This window comes from Syzygium oleosum, unplaced genomic scaffold, assembly GCF_021117445.2.
Source record: "Syzygium oleosum isolate NSW1041296 unplaced genomic scaffold, Sole_v2.1 Sole_v2.06, whole genome shotgun sequence".
In the NCBI taxonomy this organism is placed as follows: Eukaryota; Viridiplantae; Streptophyta; class Magnoliopsida; order Myrtales; family Myrtaceae; genus Syzygium; species Syzygium oleosum.
Genome location: NW_026607490.1, coordinates 9,256,481 through 9,273,040, shown reverse-complemented (window position 1 = coordinate 9,273,040; position 16,560 = coordinate 9,256,481).

Sequence of the window (16,560 nt, the reverse complement as noted above, 5' to 3'; positions counted from 1 at the left end):
ACCCAATGTATCATCCATCATCAAGAAAATATTCACATCATTCGAATAAGGAAACACTATCTAATCAACTCGACCTTACGCAAAATAAAAACAATAGTATCTTAATTTTTAAGCTTAAAGATCAGGATATCGATTTTTTATGTGGCGTAATCAAATAATTCCAGCCTAAGGGCTCGTAGAAACAACTCCTCCGGTTTGGTATATCGTTGTCTTTTCTTCTTTGCCTTTTTCTGTCTCTTTTTGTTCCCTCAGTACTCTCTCTTTTGCTTTTTCTCTGACTTTGTCTCTCTCTCTTTTTTCCACTGTCTTTTTCGGTCGAGCGTATGGTATGAATTGTGTATGTGAAGGCCCCCCTCCTCCTGTGTACTAGGGTCTTGCTTTTCATAGGTAGTGCAGCTAGGCCTCTCAAAGAAAGAAACAAAATCTTCTTTCCTCTTTGTCAACATCCGAGAATTATATAATAATCCATCCATATGTCAATTCTTTGGACTTTCTTACTAGGATTCTTTTTTTTCCCATTCCTCGCTACACTTTGCCGAAAATATATATATGTGCCCAAGATATTGTCCTTTTGTGACCGAAATGCTCAAGATTCCAGTTACATCGCTATCCATATTTGATAGATTTCTTCCAATTTGGCACCCACAGATTTCAACCTCTCATGGGCTTGGCCAAATCTCCACTCACCGCGCGCTTAGTCCGACTGTAGCTATGTTAAGCTCGGAACCATTTAAACCCGTCCGCCACAAGCCCAGTTTAAATGCAATAAATAAACTACGTTATGAATGCTCCTAAAAATTATATACAATTTAATTATGATAATTTTTGCTAGGGGACCGGAGTCGGTCCCTAATTTTTCTATGTAATGGATTATTAGATGATTAGTCAAGATTTGGGTGTCAACATGCCTGGAAATATGTAAGGACTTATGTCTGTTGATAGTCTCATGTATGCTATGATTTGCACTCGTCCAGATACTTCCCAGTATGTTAGTGTTGTGAGTAGGTATATGGCACATCCGGATAAAGCTCACTGGCAAGCCGTGAAATAGATTATTCGGTACATCCGGGGTACCTCAGATGTGGGTTTGGTCTTTGACAGAAATGATGATATAGGACATTCAATTGTTGGTTTCGTTGATTTTGACTATGTAGACGATCTTGATAAAAGGAGATCTTTGACAGGCTGTGTTTATATGCTTGGTGGTTCCACTGTTAGTTGGAGAGCAACCTTGCAGGACACGGTTGCCTTATCTACCACCGAAGTAGGTACATGGTAGTGATGGACGCGGCAAAGAAAGCTCTTTGATTAAAGTGTTTGGTTATAGAACTTGGAGTGAAGCAGGAGGGAGCCTCCGTTATCTTTTGCGATAACTAAAGTGCGACCCAGTTGACCAAGAACGCAATGTATCACGAGAGAATGAAACATGTCGACATCCAGTATCACTTTGTGCGTGATGAGGTTGCTAAGGGTATGATTACGGTGAAGAAAGAACCTACGATGGATAATCCGGTAGATATGTTGACCAAACTAGTTCCTTTGACAAAGTTCAAGCATTGCTTGGACTGGATTGGTTTTTTCCCCATTTGAGTTGCCTAGGCGGAGTTGGTGGTGTTTCATCCCTTATTTCCTACACCGAGTACGCTCATGTAGGCTTAGAGGTGTGCGTCGTTGATTCCGCTGTTTTGGGGTGGCCTTGTGTGGTCACTCTTGGTGGTGAGGGAGAGAGGTCTTGAGGCATTTGGTATAATGCTCTTCTGGAGATTTGAAGTCAAGCTGGAGATTTGTTGAGTTTGACTTTCAAATTGATGACAAGGGTATTTTAAACCGTGCACATTTACTTTAGGGTTTTTTGAAGGGGGACTATAAAGGGATGTGTTACATAATACATCTCTAATCTTAACCTCCACATTCTCTCCCTTATTTGTTCTTTCTATCTTCTTGTTAGATGTTTAGATATTGCTGTTCACCAAATGATTTTTTGAGCTTTTGGATTGTACTCTTGTACTCGTTGTTGAAGAAAGTGAAACCCCTTTCTCTCCATGTGGTTTTTCCCGTTTTGGGTTTCCATGTATATCTTATGTCTCGTGTGGTTCGATTTTGCTTTGATCATTGCTATTTATGTTTCGATTTGTGCATCGCTTGGTGTTGTTCTGCAACACCAACCTAGTTCACACCCAAGTTCTTTGCGGCCCAGTTGACACTTGACTAATTAACGATGAAAGTGAGAAATGTAGCACACACAACAAAAGTGCGAACGATTCCCATCAAATCCATATACATGAATTATTTTTGGCTCTACAGTTCAACTACCTTCCCTTATGCAATAACTGTCTTTCTTTGCTCTACGAAGTTACAAAATCTATGTATTTCGTTAATAGTATTGCACTACAGTACAAAGCAATTATTGACAAAGTGCATTGAAGAAATGCCATGCCGAATAAATATTGAGAAAATGACTGCAATGTTTCTCCAAGAATTCAACAATGCCTCGTCTGGACGGTTCGGCGACATCCAAACCATTCGCCAACCAATTCACAAAGCCCATCATATACTCAGGTGCTGCATAGTCATAAGTTGCAATAACCTGTGTCATATGCGATATGTCTTCATCCGGTCCCTTTTCTGCCAAAATCCATGAAATCCCTATATTTGATTTAACTTCGTGGGGATCTGATCCTTGAGTTTGCACAGCTTGCCTTATTATTACATGAAATGGTTGCATGTAGGAGCTGAATTGAGTACAATCGTTGAACTAGACGGGCCACCAATGAGATCCTCATGATCCAATGGATGATATGCTCTGAGCTCATGTGTGTCGGGAGTATGCAAGTATTTCTCTTTTAAGTTCTTCTAATTCAATCGAAATTGGGACGTTAATATTAATATGTAATTTATATGCATTATGGAGTCTCTCTGTAATTATATTTCTATATGTACTCTGACTGCAACTAATTATTCTCATGAATATATATCATGTAATTCTAATTGAGGTTAAGCCATCATATAATATTTATAATTATTGCGCCATTTTTTACAGCCCATGATAGTTATGATGCGACGTCATGATTCAACGTAGTCAAGGGGCTAAAATGGAAGTTTGGGATTAAAGAGTGAAAATGTTCGGGGATGCTCACACGCCGCAACTTCTGACTTTTTCATCTGGGATAATCAGAAGTTGGCCATATGTAAACTAATGTACTTCCTATATCTAATCCATTGATATCATCATTGAAAGATTCCTAGCAGAAACAGTAAACTTGCAGAAAGCCTATTCTTTTTAGGGTACCTGTTAAATTAACCATCTACGGTCAAAAGCTACTCCGGTCCAAAGGGGGAAATGAATAGCATATTTAGCAAAAATTGATGGAGAAATTGGAATATGTTGAGAGAATGATTTGGAAAGAATAATGACCCGAAGGTATGAAACTCGGCGACCATATTTATGCTTATTGTTTGTGTTCATTGCATAGGCACCATCACCATGGTGTGTCTTCCAATCCATTCGATTATTTTTGGAATTCGAGAATTCACGCTTACTATCAATTCACACTTATTTGACTACCTAGGACAACTGACGACTTTTTGGTGGACCGGCATTCAGTTATGTGTGCAAACGACAATGTTTAGCGCTCCCGACGGTAGAATTAGGGATAACAGAGACTGGATTGATTAAAGAAGTTGGTTAAATACTGTAACATGTAATTCATGCTACATTTATTTTGTGACAATTTGTCTCCTAGAAAGACAGAAAGCATTTTCCTCATTTTACGGCGTACGAATTGCTTAGGATCTTTTCCTAGTCAACTTGAAAACCTGGACTTAAGTTCAGAAAAATAATTTCCTCTTTTATTAAAACGGTAATCATTTTTCCATATTGACTAGACATCGGCCTTTGGACCAAAGACCCTGGCACTTGGGCATAAAAACCCCGACGCCTGTGTCCAGGTCCTCGACGGTTGAGCCCGGGTCCATAGAGTTTGGGCCCGAGAACCCAATGCCCGTGCCTAGAACCTCTGTGGCCATGCCTGAGACCCCAATGCCATTGACCAGGTCCTCAACGGCCATTCAAAAATACCTAACTCCCAAGCCCGGGTCCATTGAGGTCGGGACTAGTTTCTCAGTGGTCAAGCCAGGGTTCCTCGAGGTCGAGCCCAAGACCTCGATGCTTGTTGCTAGGTACCTACTCTCTCGCCCAAGTCATTGGCCCTTGGTTCAGGTCCAAAAAGGCTGGGCCGATACCCTGGTGCACGTGCCCGAGAACCCGACTCCTGCACCCAATCACTAGCACCCGGGCCCGAGTTCACAGAGGTTGGTCCTACGTCTCTCGAGGCCGGGCCTAAGACCATTGTCCAGCATGTTGACACCTAAATTTTGGCAACCCATTCAGGCATTCATTGCATAGAAAAATTAGGATCGACCCCGATCCCTAAACAAAATTAATTCACATTTGCATATTAGGAGCATTTTTCATTTAATAGTAATAAGTCCACATGAACTACATTTTAATTGGACTGACTTAAGTAGTGAATCTTTGAGCTTAACTAAGTTATCTGGACTAAGCTCACAAAAGCACAAAATCTGAACAAACCCACGGTTCCTCTAAAGTGGCTTAACGTGCCTAGCACGTGGTACCTCAAATTGCGAAATATTGATTTATTGTGGTAAACTTGGGAAGTAATTAAGCTCTTTATTATCAAAATTTAAGTCACATGGGAAAAATAAGAAAATGAATACCATGATTTCCTATCTTGAATATATCACATTTCTCTTTGATTTAAACTAGGAAATTAAGATATCCCTTGTTCTTGAAAGAGAAACCCTAGTTCCTTGCCTGGTTATCATAGCTCCTGGCTGTAGTGATTGAAGCGTAATTGTACATTTGCTTGTCCGTTATCCGTAACTTCTGCTTTGTCTTGATTCTTTTATGCTATTGATGTTAATTATCATGATCTTGAGGTCCTGCATTCAGCCTTATATATATGATTGACAAGATTTGTCAGGTCCGATTGTTAGTGGCCTGCCCTAAGAATCAATCAATGTTGATACTCTAATATTAGTTGTGGATTAGGTTGTGTCGGAAAACCGATCTTCACTATACTTAGGTAGTCATAATGTCTTGCTAGAGACCGCTTATGACTTGTGGGCCAAAAGAGTTTTGGGCACACTGCTAATGTTTAGTGAACCTACAGGGTCGCACACAATAGCGAACGGACTTAATATTGTCTGTGCGCCTTGATCTACTTAAGAAGTAGATTTTAATTTATTCTCCTATTTAAATTATCTATGCGGTCGTGCGCGTTATGAGATAACGATTAAACGTACGATTGAATGGTGGACGGTTTGGCGGGCCCAAATAGCCCGGCCCACTTCTTTTAATTCCGCTAGATAATGAGGCTGTATAAATAGATAGAGAATCGTTCTCTGTCTAGGGTTTTTTCGATAGAGTATCGAAAATCAAAAGGCGTTCAAGAAAAAGGAACTTGAAGATTTTTCGCTAGCACGTGGATCGTTGGAGAATTCCATTCGTGTGTGTGGATACCGGTAGAGGCGCAACACTTGGGGCGCTCATCCAGACACAATCAGTTGCTGATTTATCTTCGATTTGCAAAAGGTACGTATCGAAATTCCTTTTCGATTTCAATATACACATGGATCCTGTCTAGGGTTCTATATTCCGCTGCGTTGTTTTTTGTTGATGAACCCTTCAGTGGTATCAGAGCTACTTGTGATATATTGAAATTGAATCGAAAACCCTAATTGTTGATACATATGATGTATGCCTGAAGTGAGTCTAAATTATGGTTAGATGAATTTGAAATACGAATTGATATGATCAATTGAGAAGGAACGAAGCAGGGATGGGTCGATCCTGTTCCGCTCGCGTCGAGGCAGAGACGGCGTCGCGCCTGGGTTGTTGCCCGAGGCGGAGACCGCTGGCGGAGACGGCGGGCGAAAACGGCGTCGCGCCTGGGTTGTTGCCCGAGGCGGAGACGGCGACGCGCCTGGCCTGTTGCCCGAGGCAGAGACGGCGGGCGAAGACAACGGCGCGTTTGGGTCTGCTGCCCGAGGCAGAGACGGCAGCGCGCCTAGTCATCCGGCGCGTCAAGGACTCGAGGCGTCCGGCTAGATGCGTATGGTGAGTGCGCGGGAGGCGGCAGCAACGGATAGTCTCCCGAGAACACAGAATTGAGAATTCTGTCTAGTTTTCGGGGGCTCTCCTCAGAAAACAGAATTGCGAATTCTGCCCCTTGACCCCGCGAGGGGCGCTGCCCCTCGACCCCGCAAGGGGGCGCAGCCCCCTTGACCCCTGCATGGAATTGGTCGTTCCCGTATGATTGATGTACCTCTATTATTATAAGTGATGTTTCGTTTATGTTTATCACATGCATACATTCATCGCTAAATAAACATTAAGAGTCCCTAATAAAATTAAGTAATAATATGATGCCTTTCCAATCATACACCTATTAAGACTTGAATCGTCAATAGATGGGTCTGCCAAAACAGGGTGTCTTTAACTATTTGAGTAAAATAGGATGGATAATGGTTATCCATAAGTCAAGATTGGTTTACTTAACGAGGCTATCAAAACGGTTTTGGGCCTTGAGGCATAGTCTTTGGGGATAAGATATGAGATGTCAACCCCAATAATCAAGAGTTGTATTCGATACAATTGACAAATAGTTGTCTACCTAAATAACTTAGTCTTGAGCGGTAAGCCAAAGTTTACTCAAGTCTTGGTAAAATATGGATCTTGGTCCACTATACTTATTGGGACACATGTTATAAAAGTATAGTTGGAGTTTATTATTTATAATATTAATGAACAATTCACTTTGCATATTTGTTGTAGATAATGGCAAATAGCTCTGCATCACACTTTTCACTGCGATCTGTCCTTGAGAAGGACAAATTGAATGGTTCGAATTTTTTGGACTGGTATAGAAGCTTGAGAATTGTTCTCAAGCAAGAGAAAAAGGATTATGTCCTGGAGAAACCACTCCCTCAGAAGGCACCTCCTTCCAATGCTCCCCATGCTGAAAGGAATGCTTATCAGAAGCATAAAGATGATGCATTGGATGCATCATGTCTAATGTTAGCTACCATGAACTCAAACCTTCAGAAGCAGTTTGAGAACGTGGATGCCTATGATATGATCATGAACCTGAAAAATTTGTTTCAGGAGCAGGTACGCACTAAAAGATACCAAACGGTAAAGACCTTAATTGAGTGCAAGCTAGCAAGTGGGAGCTCAGTTAGCCCACATGTCATAAAGATGATAGGTTATATTAAAAACCTGGAGCGACTGGGCTCTCCCATTAGCCAAGAGTTGGCTACTGACATTATTCTTCAGTCATTGCCTCAAGATTATGACACGTTTGTTATGAACTATAATATGTATAATCTGAATAAGTCTTTGACTGAACTGCATGAGATGCTCAAAACTGCTAAGCAGAATATCAAGAAGGACCCTACCCCTAATGTTCTCATGGTTCAAAAGGGGAAAGGCTTTAAGAAGCCAGGTAAGGTTAAGGGTAAGGGCAAAGGCACTAAGCCTAAACCCAAATCCAAGACCAAACCGGGTCCGACTACTGATGCTGTATGCTTCCATTGTGGAGAGAATGGACATTGGAAGAGGAATTGCAAGAAATATTTGGAGGATCTGAAGAAAAAGGGAAGTGAGACTTCCGATTCAGGTATTTATGTTATAGAAGTAAATGTTACTACTAGTTCTACTTCATGGGTATTGGATACCGGTTGTGGTACTCACATTTGTATGAATGTGCAGGGACTAAAACGAAGTAGAACACTTACAAAAGGTGAAGTGGAGCTACGTGTTGGGAATGGAGCAAGAGTTGCTGCATTAGCCGTAGGAACATATGATGTAGCTTTACCTTCTGGCATGTTTTTAGAACTGAATAATTGCTACTATGTACCTGCTATACGCAGGAATATTATTTCTGTTTCTTGTTTGGACAAGGAAGGTTTCTGTTTTGATATAAAGAACAATAGTTGTTCGTTTTATCTTAATGGATTATTTTATGGTAGCGCCCATATTGTGGATGTGATATATGTTCTAAGTCTTGATGTGCCAATCTATAATATAAATACAAAAAGGTTTAAATCTAATGATTTGAATCCAACCTACGTATGGCATTGTCGATTAGGCCACATAAACGAGAAACGAATTCACAAGCTTCATAGCGATGGACTATTAAATTCATTTGATTTTGAATCATTTGATACATGTGAATCTTGTTTAGTTGGAAAAATGACAAAAGCTCCTTTTACTAATCAAAGTGAGAGGACAAAAGAATTATTGGCCCTTATACATACTGATGTGTGTAGACCACTAAGTTCTATAACCAGAGGAGGTTATCAGTACTTCATTACATTTACTGATGATTTCAGTAGATATGGATATGTTTACTTGATGAAACATAAATCTGACTCCTTTGAAAAGTTCAAGGAATTTCAAAATGAAGTACAGAATCAACTTGGCAAGAATATCAAGGCTCTTCGATCTGATCGAGGAGGAGAATATTTAAGCCAAGAGTTCAATGACCATCTCAAAGAGTGTTGAATTGTTTCACAGCTCTTTCCCCCTAGAACACCACAGTGGAATGGTGTCTCTGAGAGGAGAAATCGAACTTTGTTAGACATGGTTCGATCAATGATGAGTCATTCAGATCTTCCATTATCTTTTTGGGGATATGCACTCGAGACAGCTGCGTTTACACTAAATAGAAGTCCATCAAAAGCTGTAGAGAAGACACCATATGAGATGTGGACAGGAAAAGTTCCTAGTATGTCTTTTCTAAAGATTTGGGGTTGTGAAGCCTATGTAAAACGTTTACTTTCTGATAAGCTTGGACCCAAATCTGATAAATGCTTCTTTGTCGGATATCCTAAAGAAACGAAAGGATATTACTTTTACAATCCATCAGAGAACAAAGTGTTTGTTGCTCGAAATGGTGTCTTTTTAGAGAAAGAGTTTCTTACTAAAGGAACCAGTGGGAGTGGGAGTAAGGTAAACCTCGAAGAAGTTATTGTGCCACAAGAGGGTGTTCCAGTTCATGAGGAACCTCAATTAAATCTACAAAGAGTTGTAGAGTCTACTCCATTGGCACCTATAGTTCGTAGGTCTGAAAGAACACATCGTGAGCCTATGAGATATGGTTTTCACGTGACAGAACATCGTCATCTATTGTTAATAGAAAATGACGAACCTACGACCTATACAGAAGCTATGATGGGCCCAGACTCCGATAAATGGCTTCAGGCCATGAAATCCGAAATGGACTCAATGTATCAAAACAAAGTTTGGACTTTGATTGATCCACCTGAAGGTGTCAAACCTATAGGGTGCAAGTGGGTTTTCAAGAAGAAAACTGATATGGATGGAAATGTTCACATCTATAAAGCACGGATAGTAGCTAAAGGTTTCAAACAAACTCATGATATTGACTATGATGAGACCTTTTCGCCAGTGGCCATGCTTAAGTCTATTCGGATTATCCTAGCGTTTGCTGCATATTATGATTATGAGATATGGCAAATGGATGTAAAGACAGCTTTCCTTAACGGAAAACTAGAGGAGGATGTGTATATGACACAACCTGAAGGCTTTACATTACCAGATAACACTGGGAATATATGCAAGCTTCAACGTTCTATTTATGGATTGAAGCAGGCATCACGAAGCTGGAATATTCGTTTCGATGAAACTATCAAAGAGTTTGGCTTCATCAGAAACAAAAAGAAGAAGCTTGTGTATACAAGAAGTCTAATGGGAGTGCAATTGTGTTTCTAGTATTGTATGTGGATGACATACTACTCATTGGAAACAACATTCCTATGCTTCAGTCAGTTAAGACATCGCTAGGAAAATTTTTCTCCATGAACGACATGGGAGAAGCAAACTATATCTTGGGGATCAGGATCTATAGAGATAGATCTAAGAGACTTATTGGACTGAGTCAAAGTACATATGTTGACAAAGTCATCAATAGGTTTAATATGCAAGATTCCAAGAAAGGTTTTCTCCCAATGACACATGGCATAAGTCTTAGCAAGACTCAGTGTCCTTCAACACAAGATGAGCGAGACCGCATGAGTCGGATTCCTTATGCATCAGCTGTGGGATCCATCATGTATGCTATGTTATGCACTCGTCCTGACGTTGCTTATGCATTGAGCATGACAAGTAGATACCAGTCAGATCCAGAGGAACCTCACTGGATTACTGTTAAGAATATCCTTAAGTACTTGAGAAGAACTAAGGATTTATTCTTAGTCTATGGAGGTGAGGAACAGATCACTGTAAATGGTTACACTGATGCTAGTTTCCAAACCGACAAAGACGACCTACGATCGCAGTCAGGTTTTGTCTTTTGCGTGAATGGTGGAGCGGTGTGCTGGAAAAGTTCGAAGCAGGAAACTCTTGCAGATTCTACGACAGAAGCTGAGTATATTGCTGCTTCAGAAGCATCAAATGAAGCTGTTTGGATTCGGAAGTTCATAGAAGAACTGGGAATCAGTCCCACTAGTTCGATTCCAGTGGACCTCTATTGTGACAGCAATGGGGCCATAGCTTTGGGTAAAGAGCCTAGGTCTCACCAGAAGACCAAACACATACTCAGGAAGTATCATCTCATTCGAGAATTCATTGAAAGAGGTGATGTCAAGTTGTGCAAAGTTACAACGGAGTTGAATACAGCTGATCCGTTGACGAAGGCTCTTCCACAACCTAAGCATGAGCGTCATTGTAACGCTTTAGGCCTTAGACACATTAGTGATTGGTCTTGATGTGAGTGGGAGTATATGTGATATACATTTTCATTGTTCATTAATAAAATATATATATTATATTTGATTTCGATTTAATTTGAGTATATAATTGAATGCGAAATCTTTATCCCCTAAATATTGAATATCCTTAATAGATAATCAAATACGTGATTTGATCGTGAAACTCTATTAATAGAGTTGATATTAATGTTCTAAATGTCCCTAGTCAATTGCCATTGTGCATTGGGACGCAAATGGCATTTGAGACTAGCATGTGAGTCAACTGATGACCAAGTTTCACGGGTCATGAATATAGAGATATAAAGTTGATCACATGGAATACATGTTGGAGAACATTGTATTGGACTGACCCGCTATGAGAATACTGTAGGATTGTTATATAATGTCATCAGTATTTCTCATCACAGTTATAGAGTATAGTCCTTTGACCTGAGTCTGCCATGGTTTCCTAGACGTGGATTGGCGTGCTTTAACATTGCCAAACGTCAGCCGTAACAGGTGATTATAAAGGTAATGGCTGGGTATGTCATGAAGCATGCTGAGTGATGTGAGTAGACAAGATGGGATTTGTCCCTCTCATATAACGAGGGTATGATTTCCTGGCCTCCCGTAGAGTTGAGACTGTGAAATGCATGGCCATGCTCAAGTGAGTTGAAGAGTCAACTACTTGTTTTGACAGTCTAACTGCGGTATCGGGAAAATGAGTTTAAGCTATATAAGGATGACACTTGTCCTGCCTTATGCTTAACTCGGAAATCAAGTGACAAAAGAGACTTAGTTTATATGATTGGTTCTAGTGCAAGTGGGAGATTGTTAGTGGTCTGCCCTAAGAATCAATCAAGGTTGATACTCTAATATTAGTTGTGGATTAGGATATGTCGGAAAACCGATCTTCACTATACTTAGGTAGTCATATTGTCTTGCTAGAGACCGCTTATGACTTGTGGGCCAAAAGAGTTTTGGGCACACTGCTAATGTTTAGTGAACCTACAAGGTCGCACACAATAGCGAACGGACTTAATATTGTCTGTGCGCCTTGATCTACTTAAGAAGTAGATTTTAATTTATTCTCCTATTTAAATTATCTATGCGGTCGTGCGCGTTATGAGATAACGATTAAACGTACGATTGAATGGTGGACGGTTTGGCGGGCCCAAATAGCCCGGCCCACTTCTTTTAATTCCGCTAGATAATGAGGCTGTATAAATAGATAGAGAATCGTTCTCTGTCTAGGGTTTTTTCGATAGAGTATCGAAAATCAAAAGGCGTTCAAGAAAAAGGAACTTCAAGATCTTTCGCTAGCACGTGGATCGTTGGAGAATTCCGTTCGTGTGTGTGGATACCGGTAGAGGCGCAACACTTGGGGCGCTCATCCAGACACAATCAGTTGCTGATTTATCTTCGATCTGCAAAAGGTACGTATCGAAATTCCTTTTCGATTTCAATATACACATGGATCCTGTTTAGGGTTCTATATTCCGCTGCGTTGTTTTTCATTGATGAACCCTTCACCGACCTCATTTTTGCTCTGTAAGAAGTACTCATCTTTGCCTAGTTAGTCTGATTTGGCTGACACATCTCTCACAAATGTCTCTGACTTACCTTGAGTGTTTGTTTTTTTTGTTCTAAAAAATTATACTCAATCGAATGCCTTAAGGAACATTTCCTCCCCAACACACATACAACTCACCGAGATGAAGACCTGTTTTTGGGTTATAAGAATTACTTTGTTGCATGTATGGATGCATTGCGACATGCTCAACTCCAAAGAGCTCATATGAAAATTTGGAAAAAAAATCATGCAACTGCAAAACGCAATTGAACAAAGTCACCGGCATAAGACTCCGCGAATACCACGTGTGTTCGTTCGAGAATAATGTACAGCAAATCATGAGGAGACATCGAAATAATGTCCACACTGGATCGAAAAATTACTCAATTCATTGAATGTATGTATCCTAGATCCTACTGAACCATTGAGTTATGTTGTTGCTATACTAAATTGAATGGTTTGGATGAATGCATCAAAATAGATTCTCCACTAGCTAGAAACATTGGTCTGGAATAGCAATAGCCAACAGGTTGTGCTTCCCAGAACGACACGATTGGGCCCGTGTCGAGCTGGGCCTTATTAATTAGAGGTCTTTTCCTCCCATTTTCACCTGCGTTCCTCTCTCACAAATTTTAAAGAATTTCAACTTTCTAACAAGTTGCATTTTGTATACTCGATACCCTCGCAAGTCGGGACCAAATTATTTATTCTACCTCTGTGGATAATGTCCCGAGAGTCATGAACATAATGTCACAATTATTTATTCCTCGTCCAAATGTTGCAAAAAGCAGGACAATCTTTTAAGGTGAACAGTCAACCTCTCACTTTTTCTATGGATTGGAAGCCCAAAAAACAACGAGAATAGCCGACTCCAAACGTAATAATGGGCCAGCCCAGCCCATTTCTCTTAAAGCCTAATCCCAACCATTTTATTTCCTCTTCAACAGATGAAAGTGCTGAAGCCAGCGAAGAAAACAAGGAAAGAAGTGCTCGCCCATGAATAGGAAAAGGGAAAAACGAGGCAAGAGGAAAAATTTTTGCGCGTAACTGTTTCAGATGTCCCGACAAGCCAAATCAACTCTGAATTGCAACGCTCAATAAGTATGTAAGCCTATTATTCGTCTAATAGGAATAATTTTCGAAATTAGGTCATGAACTTGGAGTTATGTGAATTTTGAATTGCGTGGTATATATATATCCACAACTCAATAACTTTTCAATCGAACCACGCAATTCAAAATTCACATAACTCCAAGTTCATGACCTAATTTCGAATATTTGAAATGATAGTTTAGAGCACAGTGGAGTCGTAATATTTGACAAAATTTGTTTCCGATGTACGATTTGATAAGAACGAACTTCTGAAGTTGCGCGTGTGAATTACGTGTAACGAACAAATATGAACATTCATTATAAACAAGTTTCTTTGTTAGTGCGTAGGAGTCGATTGGTCGACAAATAAGCGTAGTTTAATCGAATCTTTCATTAGACTAGTGTATTACTTCGATTTTGATATTGTTTTTGATTAATTCATAGGAATATGAGTTCGTCGATTCGAGTAACCTTCGTAGGTTGGTTTTCAGCTTTTTCAAGTGAGCGATACTATCTCTTCTATGAGTTTACAAACTCATATCTTGAAAGTCGTGGAGATTTAATATAGTATGAGTTATAAACCAGCATATTTCTTGCATGAAGTGAATTGAGCTTTTACTACATTTTTTAGTCGGTTAATAAGGCATTGGAAGGCATTATATGAAATAATTTAAAATGATCATTTGTGAACATCTTGACTAAATACTTTGCGAAAGGAATTGCGAAAAGCTATATGTGTTGATTTGAGAAATGCTTCAAGATATGCATTCTATTTGATAAATGGAATTGAAAAGATTATATGATTCGGTTTGTGAAACCAATTTATGAGATTGAAGAATGATATTAGTGGATTGTGCTCAAATCACTATGATTAGTGCCTATTGAGGGGGTAAGTATGCATACTGTTGTTATCCAGACGTCCTTTTGGGCCGAACCACCGACTGATATAGGTAGAGAGACCTACATAAGGGGGGAAACTTGGTCGTCATTCTCATAGGCGTTAAGTGTGACCATAGGTTAGATGTTGAGCATTAAATTAGTCGATGGAATGGACCATTGACGTTTGATTTGATTAAGGTTAATCAATGGATTTGACCATTGATGTTTGTTATGATATTTGTTGATTAAAGGAATATTTATGTTATGTATATGATTAGGTTAAAGTGCTATAACTCATTTGATCTTGTATACGAATTATTCATTAGATTGAGATAAGTGACTTTTAGTATTGTTTTATAAATGTGCATAGTGGATACTCGATCTGCTTAGAAGAAATGTATTACTCACTAGGCTGTAGTTGCTCATTCCATTCATTTTACTTATTTTTCAAATTCTTTAGCAAGCCGCAAGTAGGATGAGAGCGTTATCATTATCAAGAGGACATTTTAATAGTGGGGATTTTTGGTTATGAGTTGTATGTGGCTATGATGAGCTTCTAAGTTTGTTATTTGTAGGATGTGTGTGTGTGTCTTTTTGGGAGATTATAGAAACTCTAATATAGTAACCATATGACTCTTTTATCAAATATATATGAATGTATATATTTCGATAATAAGTCGATAATGGTCATATTTGAAACTACATCATTCGGTTGGGAGGACGGCCATATCATTGCCCTGTTACTGTAGAGTTGGGGGTGTGACACCAAATGTCACTGCCCAACAAAGATATCTGAAGCAAACGACGTCTGCTTTTATATGTGACTTTGTGAAAAGGCAACGACCGGGCCATAATGACGACCACATGGCTAACTAGATCAGGCCACGGTCGAAGATATTTGAACCATCCACCCATTATTGTCAAATTAGTGTTTGAAAGTGCTCTTTCACGTGTTTCTATCCTCCTCTTGCTGAGAAATGGGCGACAAGCACACATTGGACGAAAAACTCTAATGTATTCAAGTATTAAGAGAATTGTATAACTGTCGTCGGTCAAGTATATTTTCCATATCGAAAATGGTGTTTTTATTATTTTGGAAAATAATCATATGTCACTAGGAAATTCAAATAGACTTTTTGTTGAGATTGCCATCTCATGTAGGTGCCATCTTTTTAAAACGGAATATTCTCATATGTCTCAGCAAGTGGCATGTCAGTTGTCCTAATAATATGAAATACACCTTCTATTCCACGAGATATACCCTATTTCATTTTGCCCAAGACTTTCCCAACATGAGGCAGCGATCGTCTTGAATTAAGATCTGTATTCATGAATCAAAGGTTATGACATAACATAGTTATCGAAATTGAGAAAATTGTCCAAAAAGTCTTAAACGTATTGTACTTTTACCAATTCAGTCCTAAACATTTTAATTGTGTCAATTGAGTCATAAACCTTGTCACAATTTGTCAGTTTTAGCTTGAAGTCATTGACATGGACGTCGATCATCCTATGTGGCACAGCTGCCGTTGGTGTGGACAATTTTTAATAATATTTTTCTAATTTTTATTATTTCTTTTCTCTCCTTCCTTTTTTTTCCCAATTTTGGGATGGCGACCCAGCTACAGGAGAGGGCCAGCAACCCTCGCTGGCCACAGGCAATGGCTTACGCGCCCTTGCCGATCATAAGTGAGGGCGTTAGGTCCTCACCCACATCCAGGTGAGGGACGATACCCTTGCATGTTGGCTGGCGAAGGCCACGATGCCCTCACATGGATCTTGGCGAGGGCGCGGAGGCCCTCGCCCGTGGCCAACAAGGGCCACGACGGCCTCACGCAGCCTAGGCCTCGCTAGCCAGAGTTGTAAAAAGAAACAAAGAAAAGAAAAGAAAGAAAGGAAAAAGAAAAGAAAAAATAATAATAAAAATTTTGAAAAATATTATTAAAAATCCCACGTCAGCGTCGCCCGTGTCAAATAGTATGGTCGGCGTCCACGTCCACGTCGGTGATTTCCGGCCAATATTGGCCGGATGGACCAAATTGACAAAACGTGGAAAGATTTAGGACTCAATTGTCACAATTAAAAAGTTTAAAACTAAATTGACAAAAGTGCAATAGATTTAGGACTTTTTGGACAATTTTCCCTATCGAAATTGCCATAGAGATCGTAACAATCTCACAGTACAAGATATAATCAAGTTTCTTTGGTTCCGGATTCGGTAA